Genomic DNA, 19,698 nt, shown 5'->3' on the forward strand with positions numbered 1-19,698 from the left:
AGCTTATCTAAAAAGCTGTCTATTCCAATTTGCCATTTGTTTTGAATCTGATGAAACTGTGGAATTAATGACATGCACTTAAATTTATAACTTACACTTGTCTTCTGCTAATTGTCTTCTGGAGGAACAAGCAAAATCTATCTGTAAATAAAGTCAATGTTTTTGTCCATAGCCCATCCTCTTGACCCCGATTGACCGACGACTACAATACTACAATATTCGCTACACGGATGTATCTTATGAATATTAATGAGCAGACGTCAAAATGGACAGTGGGGTAGTTATAGCAAGCCAATACTCGGGGAGCCCCCCACAGGACTAAACCAAACCAAAAATTTAGGTTCCTAAGATGACCCTAAAACATAATCAGGATGTTCCCAAAAATATAAACTGGCCCCAAGGGGGGTAAAAGGTCATCGAACTTTGCATAGGGTCAAAACTTGCTCAAATTGTGTTGAAAACCATTCCAATGTATTCCCCTAAGGATTCAGAAAATTTTAGGTGTTTGGAAATATTCGCACTTTGGTGTTTTAGTGTATGTTATAGGTAATAGGACATTGCCTAGTTAACGTCACTGTGTGAAAAATAACCGGCCAATATTTAAAGATCTCTCTGAAAATCTAGAAAATATAGTTTTGTAACATGTCCTAATTTTTTAGCTAATTTATAAGCTTTTATAGGTGTTTGGAAATATTCGCAAGTTGGTGTTTTAGGAAGAATATGTAAACGACAGATAACACCAAAAAATATGAAGAAATTATTTCCAAACCGTGTTAAATTTACAACCGTTATGTTTCTCATTTTCAAGAATGCTGGTTAACAATATATTGTCTCATTTCGTAGGCCCACGAGTATTGTTACCTTGCGTTTGCTTTATAATCGGTTTACCCAACTGAAACTATACCAGCTCATTGCAATACCGCACAGGTAAAACAGAAACATACTGTGGATTTAACCAGGGAAGATCTGATTAACATAGTTGAGCTGTTTTCAATGAGTGTTATCTAGCTTTTAATGGGGTTTAAGTCCTGCATAAAGGTCGTAGTGAATTCTACTGTAGACATGACTGCATCATGTAGGGGTTTAATGGGTAATAATTATGAGGATAAAACTGGGAGGGTGAATTTTTGGTAAGGCTAGAGGAGGGTAAGCAATTTTTGGACACACGGGCACGGGCACGTCGTTCAAATAAGAATCTCATTGTGGGCCCGATTGTGGGCTTTGGAAAACAATATTGAAACACCACTGCTCGTTTAGTTCCATAAGGGACGCGCAGTACTACAAAGAAAGAAAGAAAAAGAGAAGGGTTGAACCAAAAAAGGTTCTTTAACCAACATGGCCAAGAAATGTTGTTCTTTGTAGAACCTTAAACTTGAAGAAAAAGGAACCCTTAATAAAGTACCCTTCAAGGGATCTCAAGTAGAACAAAATAATAGGTTCTTTAGCAAAGAAAATCATTTTTTAGTCATTTTAGAAACAATGGTTTAACTTTTCTTAACTTTGCAAAGAGTCCCTGAATTAATGAATTAGAAAGTTCCTAGGCCTATTTAAATCTGAAAGGTTCGTTATACAACTTTTAACGGTCATTTATAGAGGGTTGCTTAGGGTGCTATCGGGGCCAAAGGTTCTAAGTTGCATCTTTTTTTCTAAGAGTGCATGTAGGCCTACATACAACGATACAGTGGCGTACCGTGGCCGCCCCAACCCCAGGGGCGCCCCTTCCTCAACAGCCCGAAAAGGTTGACCCAATTTTTTTCTCGGTCGTTTGAAAAAGTGAAGAGCTAAAAAAAAAAATTTTAAAAAGGATTTCAGGCGCTAGCGCCCTAAAAGCAGCACATTTTGATGTATAGTACCATTTTTTCAAAAATTTTCATGCTTAATCTAACATTACAACAAGTAAATGGACATCCTTCAATGCAAAACACATTGTCAATAACACGCCGTATTTCATGCATAGCTTGGTATGGGCTAAATGCATGTACCCCGTTTTTGAGAATCTCCTGTTCCCAACAGAAACAAATTTTTGATAAAGTAACTGTTTCCTATGTAAATTCAATATTTCCTCTAACCATCAATACCAAACATGTATTCTTTTGTGAAAAAAATATGCATGTACCCATTGCTTCGAAACCTATAACTTTTACAACTCGCCACCCTCTGTTCCGGTCAAGTTCCATTGAAAACACATGCTATGAGAACTGGCCATCGATGAAGCAAGACCTCAGCGGCCAGAGTCGATTTATGTGTCACTCATGTACTCCTAAGTCATAGTAACACGCCCAATAGTTCCTGTCGACCCTATTAAAAGCACATTCGAGCCAAATATCAAGGCATTCGACATATTTTTACCATAGGTCACAGGTTTTTCCCTGTAATACGCTCTATAGGATTAATCTTTTCGCTCTTTAAACATCGCCATCTATCGGTATAAACAGTACGACAGCAACTTAGCTCACTTCCGGTAATTTTTACCAGCGTGACCTTTGCTGTTACGTAACGTAATGTTGTAAATCAGGTGGCAAATACAGTTTTTCAGAAAACATCAAAAAAATGGAATACACGGGTGGTTTCTCCCTTCATTTCCATATTGAGCCCATAGATAAGATATGAAACATGAGTATAAGGCAAACAGTCACGTGTAAAAGTCCAATTATTGTGGAGAAAATGAATGTTTATTGTGCGCGAAGTAGCCTAAAAATGAGAAAAATGCATGTCACGATCACCAAAATGGTTATATCTGCAACTATGCGCCAACGCCGGTCGTATGCTTTTCTGTAATGATAGATATTAGCTAACTTGAGCTTGTATTAAATTTTCAGCGAAAATGATTGGTGGAACAATCGAGTCGTAGGTTGGAAAGTTGCTTTCAAAACGGCTTCCCCTCGCAATCGTGCGTGACCATAAGTGACCAGTGTCAGCAGGAAAATTAACAGCCGGCCTTGTCCATATTAATCGATTAATAATTGTCAGGATCGTCCAGTTGACTACAGTGATAGTTATTTATTCATACAAAATACTACCCTGTCATACAAAATATCGAAGTCAATATGAAACGTAATTTCAAGCCATTTGACTGAACTTACAAACAGTTTATAAAAGATTATTGTTGAACGAGACACTGAATTAGAAATAACATTGCAAAAGGTACGAGAATAAGTCGGCAGGTTGTGATGGTCTAGTGGCTAAGTCCGTGCCTGAAGTGCGTGAGGTTGGAAGTTCGAACCCTACCATAGCGGTTTTTTTGTTTTGTTGAAAATATTTATGATATTAGTAAACAACTTTCAGGAAGGGTTTCTGATCATTTGAAGCAGAAATAATGAGGTAAAATGAAAGAAAGCATTTTTTTTATCTTGACCGCTTGTGGTGTTCTATTGAAGATAATTAAAGTTACTCTAGACAACGAAACGCTGATTCCAATTATGTGTATGTCTGGGTATGGTGTAAGAACGGTGTAAAAATTACAAATAATATTATGCCAAAATATCAGGTTTGAAATTCGTAAATTATGGCTGACGCTATCTTATTTTTTAATATGTAGGCCTATACGCATAAAGAAAAACATTGCAAACGTGTTGCATAGAAATATTTTTAATTGATCATAATACTGACGGGCCTACACCATAGGCCTAACAGAACAAGAGAGAAAAAAATCGAAATGCTGTAGGATTCGAACCTTCAACCTCTCGCACTTCAAACCACGGCGTCAACCACTAGACCATCACAACCTGCTGTAACATTCTCGTATCTTTTGCAATCTTATTTCTCATTCAGGGACTCGATCAACAATAATATTACTTTTTATATTGACTTCAATATTTTGTAAGTCAATGCAGTATTTTACTTGAATAAAGAAATATCACTGGAGTCAACTGGACGATTCTGACGATTATTATTCGATATAATGACAAGGCCGGCTGATATTTTGCTAGTGACACTTGTCACTAACGGGACACGCACGATTGAGACACGGGCCGTTTTGAGAGTAACTTTCCAACCTACGACTCGATTGTTCCACCAATCATTTTCACTGAAAATTTAATACAAGTTCAAGTTAGTTAATATCTATCATTACAGAAAAGCATAAGACCGGCGTTTGCTCATAGTTGTAGATATAACCATTTTGGTGATCGTGACATGCAATTGTTCTCATTTTCCCGGCCACTTTGGACATGTTCAAGCTTCTTCATTTTCAATATTATTCAACTTTTACTCGTTTTTTGTTCTTTGCACAAATGTTTGGTATCTTATCCGTGATCATGGTACACAATTTAAGCAAAAAACGCCCCATGTCTCCCATTTCTGGAGCTATTTCGCTAAAACATGTTTGCCGGCCAAATTTTCAACATTTAGTTACGTAACCCATGTTCACCAACCCGTAAAATTTTTCTATCGAACAAAAGAGGTCACGAAGTTGCCGTCGTACTGAAACGATTTACGTCTAATTGCCTTCAATCTATAGTTAGTGGTCGTTCATGATTATAACCGCGTAGAACCTTTTGTTACTTAAGGAAAGTGCTCTATAGGCCTATGTGATTGATTGCAAATCGATAATTCGCGGCTTGGCGACTGATTGTAGATCACTATGAATTGGAGGAGCCTTTTGTAAGCTATTTGACCCCGATCTTATTGTTAGAATACAATAGCTACCTTCTGATTACGTTTCCATATCAGGCCAAAAGGATGTATGCTTTGTGTCAGATGTATATACTGTACTTCTTTTGTCGTGGTATGAAATTAGAGACCAAAAGTCCCGAAGCTTTATTATAAAAAGTACAGATAAAACGCACTCTTCTTTTGGATTTTTGAGACAAGAACTATTTTGTGTGCAAGATAACACGGATAGATTTTCTTTTGAGACTTTAAATTCCTTGTAAATCGTCATTTTTACCGAGGTTTGTTGTAATTTTTCGTTTCCATGAAAGTGGTCAAGAAAAAGTTCAAAAATATCACATTTTTGGCCGGCAAATTAAAATTTTATTCAGGCTATCTTGCATCTTCGACTTTAAAGTAAAGATATATGTGGGACATTTCATATTCTTTGAGGAGTTTTCATAATGTTTATGTCAAAAAGATCATGGTTCAATACAAAACAATCACCAAAAATATTCACTTGCCAACTTGATATAATTTATTTTGAAGACGGTCCCTGCATGCATGCATACATGGGTGCAGGCAGCTAGTCTCTGTCCGAGACGATAAGTATGTATTAAAGTTGCTTTATTTATATTCATACAAATGGGATACAAACAGGGCAAGAAAGTTGTTCTTCGGATTCCTTCTTACTATATATTTTATTTCAAGGTGTTTAGTAAACATATGTTATTCTTAGCGGGCTTATTTTCAAATAGTCAAGTTTTATGTGTAATGTGGCAGTTTTGCAAACATTTCACAGTAAATCTTTTCAAAAACGAAGAGAGACTTGTTTCAGTCTATAATTTTATTTTTTTCAATGCATTAGGGACGCACCATTTGATATCAAGGTTGGGGGGGGCTAGGTCGTGACAATTTTTTTAGTAGGCCTACCTCGGTGAAGCAATTTTTAGCACCTCGATAAAGCAAATATAGTTTTACATTTTGTAGCGCCTAAATTTCGCGTAGCACGAAAAACGTTCTTCTTATGTTAAAATGAGTTCATATCATATCAGGGGCGTAGTCAGCTTTCGTGGTCAGAGGTGAAAAATAAAGGTTTTTGGGAAAAGACAAAAATAATCATCAATTTGAACCGGTATTATTGATGGGATATGTACATATACCGATTTTTTAGCGAGACTGTAGGGCCTCCAAAAACCGGGCCAAAACGTTTTTATTGAGACAATGCGCGCGCAAAAATTTGGTATTTTACATTCCTTTTGGTTGGTGAATGGTGCACCTCTGGTTGGTGCATGATCGGGTAATTTTGGTGGGAAACAGACTCCTTGCCCCCTTTCTTTTCCTATGCCTTCCCGATTTCTTTCATTTTTTGATATGCGGGCACTCTTTTCAGGGAGCACTCTGCCCCCGCTGGTTAGTACGCTTCTGGTTCAAATGGTGAGTTTTAGCATGTTTTTTTTTTTTCATGAATTTTTTCAAAGGATTATTTTCTTCAAAATAATAGATTCATGTGAGGATATCTCACCAAAACCATACTCGGATCCATCCCCACATATGGCTCCTATCATCACGTGGCATAGATTTCTTTTTGACTTTGGGGTGGGTGAATTTTCGCTCACAGAATAACTTTTCACAAACAAATGCAAACAAAATACTTGCCAGTTTGAAGCTAAAATAAATATATCTGATGAAAAATGGAGCATCCTTGCCACCAAATCTTTTTTCTGGTCCGAGGTGGAGCAATTTTTTTTTTGGGGGGGTCTGAGGTGAAGCAATTTTTTTTTGATCAGATGGCGCGGCGTGACAATTTTTTTCCAAAAAACTATCCAGCCCCCCCCCCACCTTGGTATCTAATGGTGCGTCCCTTATATAGGTTTATACAAGACATGTAGTGTTGTATTTTTTTTTTTTTTTCAACATCGAATTGATTACATAACTTGGGTCACGGCCGGGCGTTCGTTGCATCAATCAAAGAAGTTTAGTCAGACTAATTCCGGGGGGGGGCACACTCCCACTTTGGAGGTGACGCGTACTAGTATGTAGGGCTGTTAAGACCCCCCCTTTTCAGCATCCCTGTCACCCAAAGACCCTATATTTTTTACGAGCACATGCTCTGTCACCCGAAGACACCCTATTGTTCCATTCGATCTGTCACCCAAAGACCAGTGCCGCACCGGGATGAGGTGCAGGGGAGGGGGTGATGTGATGCAATACTTATCCCAGGGTGTTAAATTATAGGGCGAGCCTTTTTGGCGGGACAAGGGGGGAACAAATATTGGCACAGGTATAGGTACTATTTGCACCGTTTCGATATTGCGACCTAAAATGTGATGTAGAAACATGTCAGGATAGGCCTAAATTCAAATGGTATAAGGGGGAATATTTTTGGCATGTCAAAATATTTTGATGCATAGGCCTAATAGTAGTCATGAATGATCTTTACCTATTAAAACCAAAAGGAACTGTTTTTGTGTCACTATGTGTGAAAAAATCGTTTTGATTAACGATAGTTGTAGGTTCGGAAATACTAAAAAATGCCATTTTGCCGAATTTAATAATTGCGAACCGGGCTGGTACAAGTAAAATGGGGACTTTTGGAGTTGCGAACAGTCAAAATCAAGGGTCTTTCTTGGCTTTTTGGTTGAAAGTCCCAGAAATATGAGGAATGAGCAATTTTGAGGTCTTTTAGAGCTAACTTTATCAAAATCAAGGGTCTTTCGGAGTTCCATTTTGGTAAAATATGGAAGGTCTTTCGGAGCTGCGAAATCCTAAAGGAGGGTCTTTCCGGGGGAGCATACCCGTATGGTCATTTGTGTTAAGTGCCCTTCCCCCCGTGATTACAATGCATTTGCCACTTCCGAAAGGAACTGCATAGTAAGAGGCAAGGTTCATTATTGATTGGAGATTCAGTAGGCCCTATAGAGACAAGTACGGTAATAGCATTACGGTGCATGCGCTTTTAAAATTCTGTAATCAATAAGAGCTAATAAGTATAATGAACAAAATCATTTCCGACAGAACGACGGATAGCACAGTAGTATAAGCGCTCGACTGTGAAACCGGAGGTTGAGGGTTCGAACCCCGGCAGAATTTTAATTCAGATAATTTTCTTTTTCTTTCGTGAAGAATAATAATAATTGAATCCGTCTTATAAAATTTAACATAGTGTAGTAGAATCATGGATAGGCCTATGTGTTATCAGATAAGATCTTCTGTAGATTACCATATCAAAAGAATTTCGTAGTTTTATCAAGCAAGTTTCTAAGTGTGCCCCTAATCGTGGTTTGTATAGAATTGAGGCTATAGCTTTGTTTGCTAGTAACCAATGACAGAGCCGCTACGATATTAATTGAAAACAGGTCACCGCAAGAGGCGCTGCATTTAAGACGCAGCCTAAAAACTTTATTACGGGACAAAACAGATGTGAGGTACCTGTCCAATATTCATAGGCATCTTTCGATCTCAAACATTCCATCAAATAACATGCTAATGACCCACCGTGCAGGGCGTGATAGTTACGTTATGAATGGCATGACGTCATTATATACACAATGGGATCTGGGTGAACGCATTTTCAATTGGGGTTTCTTTTATATCGCTTTTCGTGCAATTTTTAATGGTACTATAATATTCACTGATAGTTTAAAGCAATTTGTTCCTGGTTTTTATTCTCTTTTTCCGTGCATCGTGACTTACTTTAGGACTTATGAATTATTATCAGTATTCCAAAATTAGGTTTTAAAATTTGGGAAATATTACGTTGAAATAAAATCTGTGAATATAAACTAAATAAAATATTCATTTACTATAATACACATACAATGTAATGGCCGGACTTGATGTTTTATACCGGGGTTTTATAGGCCTAGTTTTTGTATTTTGGAAATGCTGTTTATTGGTTTTCTTTTCCGTAGGCCTTTACAATTTACGAACAGATATTAAAGAAGAAAAATATTCCATTTATTTGCGTTTTTGCAATAACATGCGGGGCCTGGATCTGGACGAGGGCATCACGAATTACGTCACCCCTCCCCAAATAATGATTGTAGTTTCTGCTCATTTGCTTGTGCGTTGCCACAGCAGTCTGATAGATGTGCATGCGCGGTGCGATCCTCTCTATCTCATTTACATACGAAATTGATTACTCGCATGGGGTCACATCAGGTCAATGCGTGATAGCTGAACGAACAACTGTTGTTTATTCATTACTACTGAACCCGGGGGGGCCACTCAAATATAATGATGTAAGCATGCGTGACCAAAAAAACGCGTGAAAAGGGGTGTTTTTTCTTGGTTGGGCACGTTACGCGCGTGACGCGTTAAGGGGGTAAAAAACGGTGATTTCCATGAAAAGGGGTAGTTTTAAAATCGTTTGTAACGCATTTAGGGTACCATTTTAATCCGCTTTTCAAATCTGCTGAAACTCTGATTCCGAAAAAAGTTTATTCCAGTGCCGGAATTCCCCGTTCGTATGTTAAATGTTTACAGCATGCTCCAAACCTGAAGTGTCACTATGTTATGCAAATATATTTCATGACGTATTACATGTGATTTAACCATGGCCTCGTACTTCTATGTAAAATACCGTTTAGATAAAAAAAAACCGTGCATATTAATTATAATTAATGACGTCATATAAAATTATGATGGTATATAGTTCAGTGGACAAACGGGGAGACGAAAATCCGGGACGAAAATATCATGTATTTCAAAAAGATTTTCAGGACCTATTATAGATTCCTCACATTATTTACTACTCCTGCTGGTAGATTTGTGAGTTCCCCTTCTCTGGATTGCATTAGGAAATTATAGGCCTATTTGCAGTAGAAAGCATGAAAAGGGCACACGATACAGGGACACGATATTCAACTTTAGGTGCCGAATTCGGAACCAACTACGATGTGAATACTGCTTATAAACGTTGCCTCTGGATAAATTACGCTGTATATTGGTATTTTATATTCTCACAAAACTACTTTACGAGAATCCAATCAGATTCATGTAACAAGCTACGAATCTGAAGACCTCATATGGTAGGCCTATATACACTCTGAATTCATTGTGTCAGTATTTATATTTTGGTAGACTTTAGTGTTCAATGACAAGTTTGTAGGCTTACAAAAAATTGTTCAATTTGTCAAAATCCATCAAAACTTGTAAAGTGGATCAAATTTAGACAAAAACTTGTTTAGCGGGTCAAATTTAGACAAAACTTGTTTAGGGGATCAAAATTAGACAAAAACTTGTTTAGGGGGTCAAAATTAGACAAAAACTTGTTTAGGGGGTCAAATTTTTTGAGAAATCGCACTAAAAACTTGCTTAGGGGGTCATTTTGCTCACAGAGGAAAACTTGTTTAGGGGGTGTTCGAAAAAAAATTTGGTCACGCATGCGTACACTCTCATATTTGAGTGGCCCCCCCGGGCTACTGAAACAGCAGTGCACTGTGATTGGCTATATGTAAATTAAGCATTGGGGTATCAGCTAATTATAGTTTGTCCTCTTGCCCATGTTAACTTGTTGTAATGATTTGTCCGCCCTTTTTTTTAATTTACTAATGCTTTTTGATGCCCCCTTCGTTTTTGCCGCCACTGTTTTTGCCGCCCCTTCTTCTTCCGCCGCCCCTTCATTTTGGCCGCCCCCTGCTTTTTCCCCGGGGGGCCCCCACAGCCCCCCCCCCCCCAAAAAAAATACGCGCATGGATGACCCATGCCCACAGCACATGCCCCGCCTCTTTACATGACCTGCAGTGATTTTTTCCCGGGGATTTTTTTATAGTGTTGATTTGTTAGTTATGTTATGATTTAGCAAATTTAAGGGGCAGTAGTTTCTATCTTGCAAACATTTAAACAATGTTATGTGGGCAGCCCGGGGTGGGCAGCCTACTTTAGAACAGGAAGCTTTTTATACCATGGTTCTTTTTTATTATGGCTATCATCGATAGGGAAGTTGGAGCTGGTAAGGGTCAATATATAACAAAAAATATCATCTGATTGCCCAGGATTTGAGTTGCTCCGGAACCCCTGTGAGAAGTCCCCCCGATGGAATGATATTAAGATTTTGCCTTTTTTTTTGTTCTTTTAGCCCATTTGCTGTTTGCGTTGTCGCGTGAGGCCAGTCCCCGGGAGTCCCAGGACCCTCCTCCACCGTTCAAAAGCTGTTGCCCCCTCGCCCACACCTCAACCACACCCCCACCCCACTGCATTTGACCTACCATAATGGGTAGATTTATTTTCAAATTTCCAACCGATAACGATAACGTAGGCCTACGTATTGGTTTTGATTTAGTACCTTTTTGGGCGGGTGCGGCGTGCCGCACCCGCCCTATATTCTCGGACTATTGACCTACTTTTTCACATGCCGCAGTGTTGAGAAAATATTCGTGCCGGTTATATCCCAAACACCCACAGAGGTGATAGTTTACGGCGAGTTTTGTAATTATTACTTGATTTTGATATGTAAGTAATACGATAAAGTCGTCATAGGCAGTAATGTGTTTGTATTAAAAGAAATAACAAAAATAATTATTTAAGTAATAGAAATACTATTTGGAAATTGCAGCAAGATTTGCAGATGTTTTTATTTGAACAGTTTTGCTTGTTTTCCTAATCTTTGGCCTAAATTAATATATATCATTTTATACTGTACTGACAGCTTCGGCATGTACTTAAATTCGGCATGTACTTAAATACAGCTTGTATGTGCATTGTGTTCAGTGTGTACATAGGCTATTTACTTTTCAAATCTTGTGACAAATAGTGCTTGCTGATGCTTGTATAAGGTATTATAGACAAATTATTAGAATGCATGTGCACCAGTATATATATATATCAAAAATGTGAAAAATATCAAATTTTAATAATTTGTCATAAAATTTATATTATATCGTGAATTTCAAAAAATGAAAATTATTTGATATCAGAAAGACATGCATTCTGAATACGAAGCATGTCTTTCTGATATCAAATAATTTTCATTTTTTGAAAATCACAATATAATACAAATTTTATGACAAATTATAAAATTTGATATTTTTCTAATTTTTGATATATAACAGTCCTCGAAGTAAATTTTATAAATCTAATGTTATATTCTTAAAGTGTATGTAGCTGGGAGGAAAAGCCGACGATCAATTGAAAATTTTGACCTTTCATATTGAAGATATGGATTTTTTTCCCAAAAGACCAATTTTTTTGGGTGTTTTGGGAAAATAAATCCATACCTTCAATACGAAAGGTCAAAATTTTCAATTGATCGTCGGCTTTTCATCCCACCTACATACACGTTAAGTATAAATCATCAGATATATAAAGTTTACTTCGAGTACTGTTAAATATCAAAAATATCAATTTTTAATGATTTGCCATAAAGTGTGTATTACACTGCGAATTTCAAAAATCAAAATTATTTGATATCAGAATGACATTCTTCGTATTCAGAATGCAATTCGATATGTCTGATGTGCTCTAATGTCCCACAATAAATACTGTCCAAACGTTCATACCCCTTCCCTTAAAGATGCCAAAAAACATTAGTTTTACTAATGTATGAAAATCCCAAACCCATAGTGTCCTGTACTATAGCATTATTCAGTTAGAGGGCAATATACTCTGTTCAGTAGATAGCATTAATTTTAAATTACAATTTTCAGTAGATAGCATTTGTAATTAGAGGGAAACATGCTATCTTCAGTAGATAGCATTGTTTCATGCGAGTAAATTCCTATATTCAATAGATAGCATTGTTTCATTGGAAGGCAATATGCTATATTCAGTATATTAGCATTGTTTCATAGAGGAAGGATATATGAGAATAAAATGCTTCAGTAATAAAAAAAAAATCTTCAGTATCTTCAGCTATCTACAGTAGATAGCATTATTTAGTTAGAGGGCAATTTCAGTATACAGTAGATACCATTATTTCATGAGTAAATTGCTATTTTCAGTAGATAGCATATGCTATCTTCAGTAGATAGCATCGTTTCATTGGGAGGCAATTGCTATAGTCAGTAGATAGCATTGTTTCATTGGAGGGCAATGTGAGAACAAAATCATCAGTAGATAGCATTATTTAGTTAGAGGGCAATATACTCTCTTCAGTATGGTTTCATACGTTTTATTCAAAATCTTGGGATTTTGTCAAAACTACAGCACCTAAAGCCTCTTGTTATTTTTGTTGCAAGTTACCATATTTCCTATATTGGTCAACCCCTTCTATTAAACGCCCCCACCATTTGTTCAAACAAGACGTTTAAAAAATGCCGAAATGTCTATTTGTGTAAGCAAGCTTAACACTGTCCACATGTGATCAGTAATGGTCGAAAGTGACATCACAAAACCTGGAAGTGAACCGGTTCAACCGAAGTCATTGATCCCAAGTTCATATTTTTTTCCAGCATTTTTTTGTAAAAATGACCTTTTAATAAACACCCCTTTTGGAAAATGCATTGTCCCCAGGGTTGTTTAATAGAGGAAATGTAGTTTATTAGTTTATTGAAGTACATTACAATTGTGTAAATTCTTTTTTTGAAAAACACAAGGGCATCCTCCTCAGTAAGTGTTACAATATGGCTTTAAATGAGGGTTTACCCAAGTGTGAATTTCATTTTCTAATTTCAAAAACTTGTTGAGCTTTCAAAACAAAGGAAAGTAAACACACAAAATTTAAACTTAACTGTTTTATTTTATTGCAAAATGAATTTAACAAAAAAGCAAGTAATTTTCATGCAGTGTTCAATGTTCATACAACTATGATAATGGATTGACCTTGAGATAGGAATTTGTTTCTATTTTTTTCGCCTATCTGACCCCCGAAAGCGATCGAGCGATATAGCTCCAAGGTCACATAAAATGGTAACAATTTCAATATTAAAATAAAAATTAATAAAAACCATGTAAACTGGCCTCAAAAAGAAACTTATATTTTTTCACAAGGTCATATCTTAAAATCCTCTCCATAAAATGAACACAAATTGCACACAGGATTACTTCAATACTCTACTCTAAACACATGTCAGTAACCAAGCAGTTGTCCAACTGACACAACAGTAAATACGGAACAGCTGCCGGGACCACATTCACAGGCGAATAACTGCAACCCAACAAAAGACATCTGTTGGGATGCGAATTTTGGTCCAGAAAGGTGTTCCATGTCAGTGCATTTTGCTGTTGTGTCAGTTGACCAACTGCTTGGTTACTGACATGTGTTTAGAGTAGAGTATTGAAGTAATCCTGTGTGCAATTTTTGTTCATTTTATGGAGAGGATTTTAAGATATGACCTTGTGAAAAATTATAAGTTTCTTTTTGAGGCCAGTTTACATTTATACAGAAATCTATTTAAAAATCTGGACTTGTGTCACTAGTTACCAATGGAGGTAGATTGTTCTTTATTGCACATACATTTTTAATATTAGGCGGCAAAAACAAGATCCTGTTCTACAGGCTGACTGCCAATTATACAATACAATACAATGGAAAGAGCATTTACAAAATAAAAACCTTAATATTAGTGCTTAAAACTACATTTGAAGGTGCATCTTAAAAATATATATACAATATCAATTAAAACAGGTTAAGGAAACAAACAAGCGGCTTGGCCAGGATTTTTTTCTGTTAGAGGCTAAATGGTCCTAAAAATGTTTTTCAAACAAATTTTGAAACTTTTCAAAAAATTTATTCAAAATCAATCAACATCGGCCAAAAACAGCTGCTTTTTAACGTCATACAGCTAAAAAAAATATATCCTCAAAAGCTCCCAAAATGCAAAATCTGGGTAGGCTGAACCTTTAGAACATATTTCTTGGTCGCCTTTCATCAAATCAGATTTTGAGCATACATTAGATTAGAATGCATTTACTACTAGACAATGAAATTATTAAATATATTTTTAATGCCAAATATACAAGCCTGCATAATTATTAGGCTGTAATAGTTTTGGACTGAAGAAATAATCTCAAAGAGACACTTGATATATCTCATAATAACAAAATGCACTTTACAAATTGAACAAAAATTTAAAATTTGCAGTAATTTTGAACCAAAGTTACATGTGATGCCGCACATGAAAAGTCAGAACTTCGCAGGTGAGGTCAATTTTGAGTTCAGTATATTTCTGCTTTGAAAGCATTTTGCAAGCTTTAGAATGTCACCTCATTTGCTAAAATTGATCATGGCTATATTGATCTATTTTCCTTATTTTTTTTATGTTTTTTGCCACAAAGTCCTCCCTTTTCATGTATCACATACAACATGAAGATAAAATACAATCAATTTTCAAATTACAGTGGCAGCAAAAGTACTGGATGACCAGCATCCATGCCCTCAGCAGCAGCCGCTATTTATATATCTCATCTTAGCAGAATTGTTCACAGAATAGAGGGTATGCAATGCGACGTCACTCATTTAAATAAAATTCTGTCCTCCATAAGGTACCACGGGAAAATTCGCATGATAGTACAATAAAACGTGTGATAGGTATGAATGGTTGTGTAATCGATCTAGAGGCCTGTCCCTCTGTCATCTTAAGTTATCTTAGAACTGTCCTCCAGCATGGCTGCCACCCGGGCTGCCATTTTGTTCCGGTTGGTTTATTGCATACACTCTATTGCATGTGAAGTTATTTAATCATGCAAGTTACTCTAATTGATGAAGGTGACTGGATACTGCTATTTTATTCAAATGCTTTCCTGTTCTGTATGTTGATTATGGTACTTCCAGTGTTCCAAGGGGACAATGTTCTTGTTTGAAACAGTCTTTTGTTTGCTTGGAACATTTGATAGGTTTTGCTGTGACAGGTGGGTGCATGGTTGAACTAGAGATGGACCAGGCACAATCAGATACCAAAACACTGTAAAATAAAGTAAACAAGTGATTAACTAACAGGACATATTATACTCATATTAAACAATGTTTGTTGTATCTGATCCAGAAAATGCACTTACTTGTGAGTCGTCGTTGGGCAGGAAAAACCTCATGTGTCATTGGCCCCTGAACATGCTTAAAGTAAAACCTCCTATGTAACTGGTGGGCAATTTTGTTTTAAACATGTTCATGGGCCACAAACACTGGAGGTTTTTCCTGCCCAACGATGTTGTGTACGTTGTTACCTTTGTCAACACTTGATGAACACTTGTTGAATCATAATATTTTATTAAGACATATTTTGTGTGTAAAATTCCAGTTATGTGGTCACTTTGGATGAGAGAACCCACTAGTTATTAATACGCATTGGTCACGTGTCCAGAAAATTTTCCTGTGAAAATTTACCTATTAATGTTTACTGTAAAATATCAGTCCAAGTTGATCTTCCGGTTTTTAATTGTCAACATTTCACACTTGGTTTAAAGGGAGGGGGTTGGCCTCCAAACAAAAGGAATTTTGAAGTTATAGGACCTCATTGAACTTTTGGTTTGTTCCCTTATGTGGATCCAAATTATTTCTACTGTGGCAATTTTTTGATTAATACTGTCTGTGGAAATCTTTTAAAATGATACTTACCTCTGTATGCAAGTTACAACATGGAGGCAAAACCAACTTCCTTGGATACTTCCTCGGATCATGAAAATACTATAACAAAGAAAATACAGACAATTAATTTACTGGTCACAAAGTTGCTGTTTCTTAGCCGACTCTAGTGTGATTTAAGGGGACATTAGCAGATTTATCAGTATTTGAAGCAATTTGGTCAAATTCACTGCAATATCCTTAGATTTTTCAAAAGTATGTACATAGAGGATGTAGTGATTGGTAAAAAGATTTGCAGTTATTGAATTCAATTGAACTCAATAGCACCATTCTATCAATTACAATTTGATGCAATTTCAAAATATTTACCGCAATTTCCAGATTTGTTGTGATCAGCCACCATTCAGCATAATTGTATGCAAGTTAAAGCTATTTTTCACTAAACTGCAAAAAACAGTAATTTGTTTGATTATGAGTGATTTACCATTTTCCCCTTGTGACATACAGCTACAATTTTGGTTGGTTTAAGGTCCACATATTGGTGAACATCTTAAAAATGTGCCCAAAAAGGAACTAATTTGGAAGTCTGAACATCACATAGGATTTGATTTTTTTAATGAAAATATTTCCGTAGTTTAACATTCCCAGTTAACTGTACTTACATGGTTCAGGGACCTAAACTTCATTCATCGAAATAGGAAGACATCTAAAAATCGTTAACGTCTAAACCATCTCATCAAATCCAGGCATCGATATCTGCAAAATACAACAATCAAATTAAAAAATATTAATACACTGGTTTTTAAATCATGTCAGCATCTCTTACAAAGAATGTGCCAACACACAGAACATTTTACCTTGATCACATAACCCTCTGCAAGAACAAAGACATACACAACATGCATACATACAAACAATGCACATCACAATAGGTAACGGAGTCATGAAAATTTTATGGGTAAAATTATCCAAGAGAGTGATAAGGAATCCTTGAAGACGGGGTAAATTCTCGGCATAAATTTGAGGTTTTAGTGCTGTGAAACAGACACCGAACTCCATATCATAGGTGATGCTTACCTGATATAATCATTCTGTAAATTCCGAAGATGCCTATCATGGTAAACATGGTAACATCCTGAGGGCTCATCCTGAAGTATGTGGCCAATCCAACTACTTTTCTTGAATGGTCCTGGTTTTATAGTGGTATTTGGTGTACAGCTCATCACTGTTTGTTACTCATTTAATGACATCGATGATACATAGGCAGTTGGTAAATAAACTCCACCGATTTAGCAAATCCATGACCTGACAGAATAAAATCACTTACGAAAACAAAAAGGGTGTCAGTAAAAAATGCAATGAAAACAGGAAAAGAATGCTCCAATCACCAAGCATTGGCCCACTTTCTGAAGACAACAGAAGACAGTCCAGGCAAGCACAAAACGAAAACAACACTCGTACTGCCCACCTTGTTTGAATGAAATGCTTCTCATGAGTAGGTTCTATGTACTGATGCAAAAATGCAGACTGGTATCTCTAACCTAACCCCAACCCTAATCCTAGTTCTAACCCTCCCCTACCTCTAAACCTAGCCCTAACCCTAGCCCCTGGCCCTAACCCTATCTCTAACCCTAGCCTAACCAGATACCAGACACTGAACTCCCGATCAATATATAGATCTACTCACTTCAGTATTTCTTACAAGCATGATGAACAGCAAGGATGTTATCTGCGCATTATGCAGGACTCAAGAGGTCGACATGGAGTGGGTTTCATACTCAGCAATTCAAGTAAAATGCTCCTTCACTTCCTCATCCTGATGCACTCCTCGCCCTCCTCATCATCCTTCTCCTCAGGGACAACACAAACACATACAAAAACATACAGAAAGCAAAATACTGACCATTTATTGCCTCCTCTTCTGTCGTAACTCCAATTCCCGTCTCCACAAAGCCATCTGAAACACAAAAATAAAACAAAAATAGAATAGAAATGTTAGTACATAAAATAATACAGCTATGCGCACCCTCTCCCCCCCTGCCACTTCCCTATACCTTGCACTTGAACACAACATGAACAAAACAAAATAGACGCAAACACAAAACATACATAAAAACAAGACATAAAACATGAAACAAAAAACATTAACATAAAACAGACATATAGACAGACAAAGACTGGCACGATCTCGGGAGCCACTCCGAGACGTGCGAGTCTTGAGGAAGGAAGCCAACTCGATCTCGGAGAGCCACTCTGAGACGAGAAAGCGCTGGGAGGAAGCCGGCTCGATCTCGATCTCGGGTAGCCACACCGAGACGAGCCAGCCGGCTAGATCTTGGGCAACCACCCTGGGATAGGTAGATACCCAAGATGGGAAGGGGCACCGATCGCCGACAGTACTGTCTTGGTGATATACAGTAGCAATTGTACAGTACAATTGGTCGGACAGGAATACATACATAAAAACATGACATAGAACATGAAACAAAAAACATAAAACAGACATAGACAGACAAAGACCACAAAGTGCACAAACAAGACAAGACAGACAAACATACAGATATACAGTAGAGACAAACACAAAAGAAAAAGAAGACAGACAGACAGACAAAGACAATAGACGGACAAAATGGGCACCGGTCGCCGACAGTACTGTCTTGGTGATATACAATAGCATTTGTACTGTACAATTGGTTGCAATTGTACAGTACAATCGGTCGGACAGGAATTTATTTCTGCAAGAGCGGTCAGAGACATACACAGGGGCGGACTGGCCACTGTGGCGTTGTGGCGATCGCCACATGGGCCGCTTGGTTCTGGGCCGCTCAGGGCCGGTTGCTCAAAAAGAAGAGAAAAAGGAAGAAAAAGGAAAAGAAAGGAGAAGGGGAGAAAAAAGAGAAAGAGAGAAAAGGAAAAAGAGGAGAAAGAAAGGAAAAATAGAAGAAAAGGGGAGAGAATGGGGAAGGGGTATTTATAGGCCCTAGGGCCTGAGGCATAGGTCCGAGAGCCGAAGGCGTAAGGCCCAAGACATAGGCCCTAGGGCTTAAGGTATAGGCCCTATTACTAAGCTATTATAGGCCGGCCACTACACCGTCGCGGCATCACCTACAAATGGCGTTTTGAATCAATTCTCTAGACCGTAAACACAGCAAAAGGCCAATACTCTAGATGCAATACAGTAAAAATTTTAAATTTTAAGCCAACAGCAAAATATTGGGCTGGCTGTCAATGGAATATTGGTATTTCATTGTGGCTGCGGAATGAGGCTAGGGCCGGTATGGGCATTTGGTATAAGGCAGACATAGGAGAAAGAAAGGAAAAGAAGAAAGGAGGGGATCATTGAGGAGGATGAGTAATATAAGGGCCTACACAGTGTGCCCGCTGTTTGTCTGCATAGTGATAGGGCCTGAGGCCTGTAGAAATAGGGGCTGATAGGCCTACAGGCACTCGACTTTCGAAGTGACGGGGATGTGCAGACATGGGACACCAGTTTGAAACTATACAATAATGCTATAGGGGTCTTTTGGTGAGAGCTTCGACGCCATATAACCAAGGGGGTCATTCAGTAAGGAGGCCTCAAAAGGAGGTTCTTTCAGTGAGACTGGGACAAAACTTGGGTCTAAATATAAAAGTTTACAAATTTTTGA

At 37.4% G+C, this 19,698-nt stretch overlaps 1 protein-coding gene and 1 long non-coding RNA gene across 2 annotated transcripts in view; both read right to left on the reverse strand.

Moving 5' to 3' along the window:
* Positions 1-205, reverse strand: part of LOC140144583 (TBC domain-containing protein kinase-like protein) — a 35,812-nt gene extending 35,607 nt beyond the window's left edge. Inside the window, exon 1 of the mRNA XM_072166403.1 lies at positions 96-205. The gene's annotated coding sequence lies outside the window, so the exon portion shown is untranslated. The remainder of the gene's footprint in view (positions 1-95) is intronic.
* Positions 206-13,427: 13,222 nt separating this feature from the next.
* Positions 13,428-16,810, reverse strand: LOC140144586 (uncharacterized). Its single transcript, XR_011857910.1, has 3 exons — positions 16,714-16,810; positions 16,085-16,153; positions 13,428-15,434 (listed from the first exon to the last, which is right to left on the reverse strand). It is a non-coding gene; the product is annotated as an uncharacterized lncRNA (long non-coding RNA).
* Between the last annotated feature and the right edge of the window lie 2,888 nt (positions 16,811-19,698).

Source organism: Amphiura filiformis, unplaced genomic scaffold, assembly GCF_039555335.1.
Source record: "Amphiura filiformis unplaced genomic scaffold, Afil_fr2py scaffold_64, whole genome shotgun sequence".
In the NCBI taxonomy this organism is placed as follows: Eukaryota; Metazoa; Echinodermata; class Ophiuroidea; order Amphilepidida; family Amphiuridae; genus Amphiura; species Amphiura filiformis.